The sequence below is a fragment of the Hibiscus syriacus genome, unplaced genomic scaffold (assembly GCF_006381635.1).
Source record: "Hibiscus syriacus cultivar Baekdansim isolate YM2019G1 unplaced genomic scaffold, ASM638163v2 tig00111837_pilon, whole genome shotgun sequence".
Taxonomy (NCBI): Eukaryota; Viridiplantae; Streptophyta; class Magnoliopsida; order Malvales; family Malvaceae; genus Hibiscus; species Hibiscus syriacus.
Genome location: NW_024063194.1, coordinates 12,323,866 through 12,334,066, shown reverse-complemented (window position 1 = coordinate 12,334,066; position 10,201 = coordinate 12,323,866). Strand labels below are relative to the sequence as shown.

General features: G+C 35.2%; 1 pseudogene; it reads left to right on the top strand.

Annotated features, from left to right (window-relative positions):
* Positions 1–3,144: 3,144 nt before the first annotated feature.
* On the top strand, positions 3,145–4,889 carry LOC120171778 (annotated as a pseudogene).
* The last annotated feature ends 5,312 nt before the right edge of the window (positions 4,890–10,201 follow it).

Here is a 10,201-nt window from a genome sequence, read left to right as displayed (position 1 = left end):
TGACCACGAGACGAGACGAGACGACGGCAGCGGCGGCGGATCGCGAGAGTCCCCCTTGTTCTCTATCACTCAACAACGAAGTGGGAAAGTCAAGCCTTAAATACCATTCCCAATAGTGTTTCTAATACTATGTGGGATTGAGCATTACCAACACTTGTTCCCAATACTATGTGGGATTGAGCCTTAAATAGTGATATTATTTTTGAATGTTTTGCTTAAAATTGCAATAATCGCGATTGATTGTATATTGACATTTAATTATGACATATTTAATCGTATAATACTAATGTAATTGGTTGCTGATTCAGTTGTTTTAAGGTGCATGATTGTTAATTGTTTCCTGAATAATCACATTGTATTGGAAACAAGTGTTGGTAATTCTCAATCCGACATAGTATTGGAAACACTATTGAGAATGGTATTTAAGGCTTGGCTTTCCCACTTCCTTGTTGAGTGATAGAGAACAAGGGGGACTCTCGCGCGCCGTCGCCGTCGCCGTTTGTCTCGTCTCGGGTCAGGTCGGGTCGTGGTTGTGGTCGTGGTCGTGGTCGTGGTCGTGGTTGTGGTCGTGGTCGTGTTCATGGTAATACGTGTCTTCGACACGTCCGCGCGAATACTATCTTTTTAGAGAAAATTCTTAAGAAACAAATGCAATACAACCATTCGTTGCGATTTTGAACTATCGCAAAGCGATAGTCGACTATCGCAATGCGAACTTGGACTATCGCAATGCGACAGTCGACTATCGCAATGCGAATATGTAAATCGCAATGCGACAGTCGACTATCGCAATGCGAATATGTAAATCGCAATGCGACAGTCGACTATCGCAATGCGAATATGTAAATCGCAATGCGATAGTCCAAGTTCGAATTGAGATAGTCGACTATCGCATTGCGATTTACATATTCGCATTGCGATTTACATATTCGCATTGCGATTTTACATATTCGCATTGCGATAGTCCAAGTTCACATTGCGATAGTCCAAGTTCGCGTTGCGATAGTCGAAGTTCGCGTTGCAAATCTGGAAACTGATTTGCGATACCGGAGATCGCGTTGCGAATTATCGATCGCATTGCGATTTAGTTGGTCATTTTGGTAAATCCAAAAAAAGTTTGTTAAAATCGTATATTATAAGACATTTTTAGTCAATGAGGTTATTTTCTCATAATTATATTATATTAATCTAACATATTTATATTAAATCTTAAATTTGAGTACGAGTGAAACGAAATTTGATCTTTAAAGTTAATTTTCTTTGTCAGGCGACTGAGAAGTGAAAACTGTTGTATCCGATAACGATGCTTTCCAAGTTGATTGGGACTGGACATTGAAATAGGTTTTTCAAATTGAAAAAAATAAAATAATGATAACTGGGTTTGAATGGAAGTTTTCTTTTTTTCTTTTCTCCTCTTGAGTATTTTTGATTAATTTAGAATAATTCGTGTCGTATACTTGATTTTGATTAATGAGTCTTTTGATAGAAATTTTTACACAAAATCTTACTTAAACGATATTAAATTGCTTATTATTTGAACAAATCATATTAGTGGAGGAAAGTTTTCTATAATATAAAAAATAAAATAAGAGAACAATGATGTTAAGGTGATGCTAAAACACGCAATCTCTTCACCCGTTACCTTAGATTTAAAGTATTAATTGTTTTTAGTGAACTATAAATTATAATTGAAAATGAAAATATTTTCCATTAATTTCATTTGAGAAAATAAATAAATGAAAAATGGTGAGATGAAAACGTCAGCGGTTCCAATGTCTCAAGGCAGACAGCGATGTGAAATACTCGCAAGGTCTTGCATCAATTCCCTCACCTTTGCCTTTGATATTTTTGTTTTTATTTAATTTCTAATTTGATTCTAAACCACTTCGTATTTGCGTTTTCAATTATAGATACATTAATTTTATTTGATTTTGAATGAGCCTTTCCACCAAACAAGTTAAGCAGTCCTCAATTATGCATTATTTGGTTATATACTATGATAATTGATTTTAATTATAATCTATTTAAATATGCATTATTTGTAAATGTATTTACAAATTATTCTTATAACCTCAAAAAATAATTATCTTTGTTATAAAATTAAGAATATGAAAATAAATTTGGTTTTGATAACATGTGCCATAAGTTTATTTATAAGAGCTATATATAGACGTTTGAAGTTTTATAAATTCCATAAGTGTTACGTACATAGGTGTTTCAATTGGAGCCGAATAAAATCTTTTTAAAAATAATTTTTAGAGTTAATTGCATCATCTATGACCATCACTTCAAATTGATCTCTAAACTTTTAAACATTTCAATTTCATCCGTAAATTACGACTATCGTTCTAAATTGGTCCCAAACTTTTTTAATATTTTAATTTTATCCTAAATTATACGTATGTACTAATCACATCTATTGTTAATAAACTCATTAGGTCAAGTTATATTATTATATGTTTGAAAAAAAATAAAACTTAGATTAAACTATTGTTGAAATAGATTATATATTTGGATGAATTTAGGGTTCAAATTGGAATATCTAAACTAAATTTTAGTGACCCATTTAGAATGAGATTCATAATTTGGGGATGAAATTGGAATGTTCAAAAGCTTAAGGACTAATTTAGAATGAAATTCATAATTTGAGGATGAAATTAGTATATTTAAAACTTTAAGAACTAATATAAAATGGTGATCATACTTTGAGGGACATATGATACAATTAACTCTAACTTTTATGTTGCCACCCATTTACTTTTACTTATTACAAGCAATTCTTACTTTCAGGTGTAAATAACAACATATTTGATATTGAAAGTAATTTAAAGGACACAAAAATAAAAATAATAATGTTAGACATTTGAAATTTATGAATTTGAGTTTTTAAGGTTAAATTTAAATTTTACTATCGTCATTTTTTTTTATAGATAACTTGTAAATTCCTATAAAATTTTATTGAGTCAGAGGTATACCTAGTCTTAGACTAGAAAACCACTCCTATCCTAAAACTTTTATGTAAAAAATAATAATAGCTTTAGTAAAGGAAAAATATATGCGCTCACACTTCTCCTACAGGAACTTGCCGAAAAATGTGTATAAAAGCCCCCATAAATTTGAGGGAAAAAAATAGCAACATTCAAAGAGTTGCAGATATTTCTTTCGTACAAACCATGGGACCAGTAGCCATGGCCTTTCTTTTCCTTGCACCTTTCCTTCTCTTAGGCCTCATCTCTATTCTCCGTGGAAGACCGTTTCCTCCGGGACCCAAAGGGTTGCCGATCATCGGCAACATGATGATGATGGACCAGTTAACTCACCGCGGACTCGCCAAACTCGCTGACAAATACGGTGGTATATTTCATCTGAAGATGGGGTTCTTACACATGGTCGTCATTTCCAATCCCGAAATGGCTCGCCAAGTCCTTCAGGTTCAAGATAACATATTCTCCAACAGGCCGGCCACCATCGCCATCAGTTATTTAACGTACGATAGGGCTGATATGGCTTTCGCTCATTACGGTCCTTTCTGGAGACAGATGCGAAAGCTTAGCGTGATGAAGCTTTTCAGTAGGAAAAGAGCCGAGTCATGGGTGTCCATTCGAGATGAAGTCGACTCACTTGTGAAAGCTGTTGAGTCCAATACCGGAAAGGGTATAAATATGGGTGAGCTGATCTTTAATCTCACCAAGAACATCATTTATAGGGCGGCTTTTGGTACTATTTCGCAAGAAGGGCAAGACGAGTTTATTAGGATTTTGCAAGAGTTTTCTAAGCTTTTTGGTGCTTTCAATATTGCCGATTTTATTCCTTGGCTGGGTTGGGCTGATCCTCAAGGGCTCAACACCAGGCTCGAGAAAGCTCGTAGCGCGTTAGACAAATTCATCGACGCCATCATTGACGATCACATTGAGAAGAAGAATAAGAACAACAGCCGCTCCGATCAGAGGATCTACAAAATTCTATCAAATTAACCAGAGATAACATCAAAGCCATTATCATGGTACGATTACTTCCTTTCCACGTAATGCATAAATGCATGTAATTACATACTAGATTGTTTTACATAAATCTTTTTTGCTTAATTTTCAGGATGTACGATTACTTCCTTTCCACGTAATGCATAAATGCATGTAATTACATACTAGATTGTTTTACATAAATCTTTTTTGCTTAATTTTCAGGATGTGATGTTTGGTGGGACCGAGACGGTGGCGTCGGCGATTGAGTGGGCCTTGGCGGAGCTAATGAGAAACCCAGAAGAAATGAAGAGAGTCCAACAAGAGATGGTGGAGGTGGTGGGACTTGACCGCTGTGTGGAAGAATCTGATATGGATAAACTAACCTACCTGAAGTGCAACCTCAAGGAGACCCTAAGGCTCCACCCACCGATCCCGCTCTTGCTCCACGAGACAGCGGAGGACGCGGTGGTGGCCGGCTATCAAATCCCGGCCAAGTCGCGCGTGATGATCAACGCTTGGGCCATTGGGAGAGATAAGAATTCATGGGAAGAAGCTGATAGTTTCAAGCCATCAAGGTTCTTGAGGGAAGGCGTCCCAGACTTCAAAGGTAGCAACTTCGAGTTCATACCATTCGGGTCGGGTCGGAGGTCATGTCCGGGTATGCAACTTGGGTTGTATGCTCTTGATATGGCTGTGGCTCATTTGCTTCACTGTTTTACGTGGGAATTACCTGATGGGATGAAGCCGAGTGAACTCGACATGAGCGATATTTTTGGACTCACAGCACCTCGGGCCACTCGACTCTATGCAGTGCCAAAGAAACGCCTGCTTTGCCCACTCTTTTAATGAAAAACTGGAAATGAAAACAAATCCATTTGAGTCTTGAAATTGCAAGTTATACAAAGCAAATCCGGGAAGAATAAGGTGGCTTTTACAACTGGGATTTCTGCTTCTTCTATTATTATCATTGCTTCAACTATCATTGTTATTATTAATAAGTAAAATGGCAAGATTCCAACCAAACCAAAAAAAAAAAAAGAAGCGAGAATTTGTATTTTTGTACTTGCAATATTTAATAGGGTTCAAAGGATTAAAAGAATGCAAATCACAATAACGTTTCTGTGCAAATGCAATGAATATTGCTTTCTGTTCTAAGATATGTTTTTTTCAGCTTCTTTTATTTATGTTTAAGCCATCAATAATGGATTAAAGGACTAGACGAGTATTTTCACCATGTTTTTAACTTAATGTCTCAAAATAAGTAATTGATTATTTAATATATTAACGATACGTAATTTTATGCGTTATCAATATCATCGAATAAAATAATAACATACTATAAAAAAATTAATTCAAATTAATTTTATAATCTTTTATCATAGTTCAATAATAATTTTATATATAATCATATTAATATAATTAATTAACCTATAAATTATACATGCGTTTTTTATTAGACAAAATATTAAAATATAACATTTTCATTGTATAATCACATCATTTTAATTGATTTACAACGAAACTAAATAGAGGGGCGTTCCCTCGAGTTTAATGAGAAAAATTATATTTAGCTTCTCTTAAAATTTAGTATTTAGTTTAAATCAACCTTCTCCCTTTGAAACTCTAATTTTCGTTTAACCTTTTTTTTACTTTATTTTTTATATCGCACCTTTGATCTGTCTTTGCCTTTTTTTTAATAACTATGTCTTTTGTCACATTTATTTGTTGTCATGCTAAATTTTTTTTATTTAAATCCTCATATTGAATTTCGATACATGATTTGTATTCGTGGATAGTTTTCTCACGTCGTTTGACTCTAATTTACAATTTGTCAATAATATTTCAATAGTTTGATCATCTTTAGCGGTTCATTTACCGATATGATAAGATTTATTCATATGATCTTAAGTAAATAGTTTCTTGTGTTACTAGTTATAAGAAAATATCCTTATTATATTTAATTTATCATTATGATTGTACATGTCTATAATAATTTTGGATATAATTTTTTAGTAAAACGAACTACTTCTATACAAAAATTTAAATAATCTGCTACTAAAATTTAAAATTTATCTTATTTGGAATATATATTTCCTGAATTCATCTCTTACAACATTTTGATTAAAAACTAATGTGATATAGTAAGATGCATGAAAAATGAGAAAAAATAATTTGATCTATATAGTATTAATAGTCGGCTGAGGTTGGATGACATATATTATATGTTTTTTCTAATGATGCGTACATTTTTATTTCTTATATTAAACTTAATGATTTTTTGATTTGCAAAAAATATCATTACGAAGATAAATAATTTTTTTTAAAATTTTATTTTCACTTTTAGTTTATGAAAAAGATTATTACCCTAGAATAATCTTTTTCTAATAGTAATATTTTTATTAAAATGATGAGAATATCAGCTAATAAATTCTTTTTATAATGATACTTTGTCTATTCGAGGTCATAATATTATATTTTTTTATATTATATTATATTTTATAAAAATAAATATGATACTTATAAAAATTATTTAAAAATATAAATTTAATATACTAATTATATATTAAATGTATTTTTTCTCAAAAGTTAGATAATGTAACAATAAAAATATTTCTATGAATTTTCATTCGAATATTTATAATTTAATATAAAGCTTAACTTAAAGAAACATATATCAAAACAACAACAACAACAACAACAAAACCCTATTCTCATATGTAATGAGGTAAGGGGGAGGTAGGGTAGTAGGCTGCCCCCAACACCAGGTTGAGAGCAGTTTCCGTGGCAAGACCTGTGGCAATTAAAAAAAATTAAAAAAAAAACATAAAATACAATGCATGTATAAATAAATAAATAAATAAATACATAGTTGAAGAGTCTTCATATGTTGTCTTCATATGCATGTGTGTAATGGGAAGTAATCCCTGCAAATAAATCCCTGCGTAAAAATCTATGCATATAGACAGAAGCGTAAGTCCCGACTAAATTTAAAAAGAGGAAACATGAAGAGAATGATACAAAGAAGTCAGCGTTAGCAAACTGCGAGAGGGAATAAAGTCAAAAGGGTTAAAAACTAAACTAAGGCAACACTACTCCCTACCATAGTTCTAAGCCTTCATAAATTCCAATGACAGAAACATATAAAAAGTACAGGTAATGGAAAATACTATAAAGCAATTAAAAAGAAGACAGAGATGCTATACCCTATGGCCGTGACCCACACTACTCGGCTACCCTAGTCTTAAGTCTCCATATTTTCCTATCAGAGGTCATGTCCTCAGTAAGGGTTAAATCCTTCAAATCAGATATCAAGCAGTCTACCCACTTCTTTATTGGTCGTCCTCTCCTTCAGGTACCGTCGGCTATAATCGACTCTACCCTCCTGACCGCATCCAACGGTTGTCGCCTAAGGACATGCCCAAACCACCGTAGTCTTCCCTCCCTCAATTTTTCGGATACATGCACCATCCCGAAGTACATCCTAATTGCAGAGTTTGGTGTCATGTCCCACAGAGTCCTACAACATGTCCATCGAAGCATTCTCATTTCAACGGCCTCCATCCTCCTTACGTGATTCTTCTTGATTGCACAACATTCTGATCCATACAACAACACTGGTCTTATTGCCATTCTATAAAATTTCCCTTAAGTTTTAGCGGCACCTTCTTGTAACACAAAACTCTAGTAGCAGCCCTTCACTTTAGCCATCCCGCCTTTATACGGTGTGTAACGTCATCATCTACACCCCCATCTTTATGTATCATAGACCCTACATACTTGAAATAATCCTTTGAGGGGAGAACGCGTCTCTCGATGCATACTTCTACATCTTCATCATTTTGGTTCCCACTGAAGTTTGAACATATATACTCTGTCTTTTCAATATTGATCCTTAGACCTTTTTCTTCCAAAGCAGTCTTCCAGGTAGCCAGTCTACTATTCAGCTCATTTTTTGTTTTAGCAACTAGGACAATATCGTCAGCGAAAAGCATACACCATGGAACACCGTCTGGTGTCGGACAATAGATGTCGTCCATAATCAAGGCGAAGATGTAAGTGCTAAGAGCCGACCCCTGGTGGGCTCCGATTTTCATCGAGAAAGCCTCGGTGTCGCCAACTATAGTCCTTACGTATGTAGTAGATCTATAGTACATATCACGAATCGCCCGGATATAATCAATTGGTATCTGTCTCGTTTCCAAGGTCTTCCAGATCGTATCGCAGGATACACTATCATACGCCTTCTCAAGGTCAATGAACGCCGTGTGAAGATCTCTATTTTTCCCTATATTTCTCCATAAGCCGTCGAAGTAGATGAATCGCCTCCGTAGTATACCTACCTGGCATAAAGCTAAATTGGTTTTCCAAAACCTTAGTAACCTGTCTCAACCTAGCCTCTATTACTCTTTCCCATAGCTTCATGGTATGACTGAGTAGTTTAATACCTCTGTAGTTACCACAACGTTGGGGATCTCCTTTATTATTATAGATTGGTATCACCATAGACTCTCTCCACTCCTCTGGCATCTTGGCAGTCTCTAAAATAATATTAAAGATGTTGGTCAACCGCTTAACTCCCTCTTTTCCTAGGGTCAACTACACAGTGATAGAAATTTGATCTGGACCGACAGCTTTGTCCATCCCCATCTTTCTAAGGGCCATTTTGACTTCCTCAATCCCAATCCTACTTGCAGGGTAGTCAATGGCCGTAGTATGATGGTCGGCTGACCCATCAGCGTTATTATCTCTACATGGAGAGACACGATTATTAAATAAGCCAAAGAAGTAACTACCCCAAACCCTTTTAATATCACGATCTTTGACTAAAAGAACACCATTGTTGTCCTTAATAAACCTAATGCTACCTATATCTTTTTTCCTATTCTCCCTGGATTTTGCAAGCCTGAAGATTCTGTTTTGTCCTTCCTTGGTATCTAATCTCTTGTACATTTCCTCGTATGCCTTATCATTTGCTTTAGCCATTGTTTTCTTGGCTTCTCGCTTTGCCTCCTTATATCTTTGTTTAGCTCTCGATCTTTCTTCACCGTCATTGTATTGTAGCAACTCCTTAAACAAGTTTGCTTTGTCTTCAACTTAGTTTGGACTTCGTCGTTCCACCACCATGATTCTTTATGTTCCTTGGCCTTCCCTGTCGACAACCCAATGGTGTTTTTTCCCACCTCTCTGATGGAATTTTCCATATTTTTCCATAACATATATGCATTATTTGAGTTTGTAGTTCCAAAACCTATATGAGACAAAACCTTACTCCTAAAGTCATCAATTATCGCTCGATGTAAGTTCTTCCAAAGGATCATAGGTTTACCTAGTTTAGCCCTCCTATGAGTGCTCCGCCCGTGGCGTACGCGGAATACCAAAACCAACAATCTATGTTGTAATGCATATGCCTCTTCAGGGAACACCTTACAATCAATGCAAGCCCATCGATCACGATTTTGATCCAGGATGTAGTCGATTTGGGTACAATGTTCCCCACTATGGAACGTAATCAAGTTCACATCTCTCTTGTTAAATAATGCGTTAGTGACCACCATATCGTGTGCAGTAGCAAATTCAAGTAACGTACGTCCATCCTTATTCCTACTACCAAAACCGAAACCCTCATGAACACCGTCATACCCGTCGATTTCACTACCTATATGGCCATTGAAGTCTCCCCCTATGAAAACTCTTTGGTTCTCCGGAATGCTCCTAAGTACATTATCTAACAAATCCCAGAAGCAACGTTTATGCCCCTCCCCTAGGCCAACGTGTGGGGCGTACACTGAAAGGATATTCACCACTTCAGCTTCTAAAATAACCTTAATCATCATGATCCTATCACTGTATCTACAATTCCTTGAGCCTAGAGGATATCAAGATACCCACCCCATTTCTAGCGTTATCTACGCCTGAATACCACAACTTGTACTCGTTACACTCTCTGGCGCGTGTAACAACCCAAAAATTTGAAAATATATATATATAATTGTAATTTGAGGTTTTAATTAAGTAAATCGGTAAAATTTAGGGACTAAATTAAAAGATTTTAAAACTTGTAGCTTGTTTTAGAGTTAAAGGAAATTCAAGGACCAAGCCCTGAATTTACCCTATAATGGTTGGTGAGTTTGGTATTATATACGTGCAATTGGTTTCTGAAAATCAGAAACCAATTGCTCCCAAAAATTGCCTCCCCCAACACCATCTTCTAACCACGATTCCGACACCGTCCGAATTCC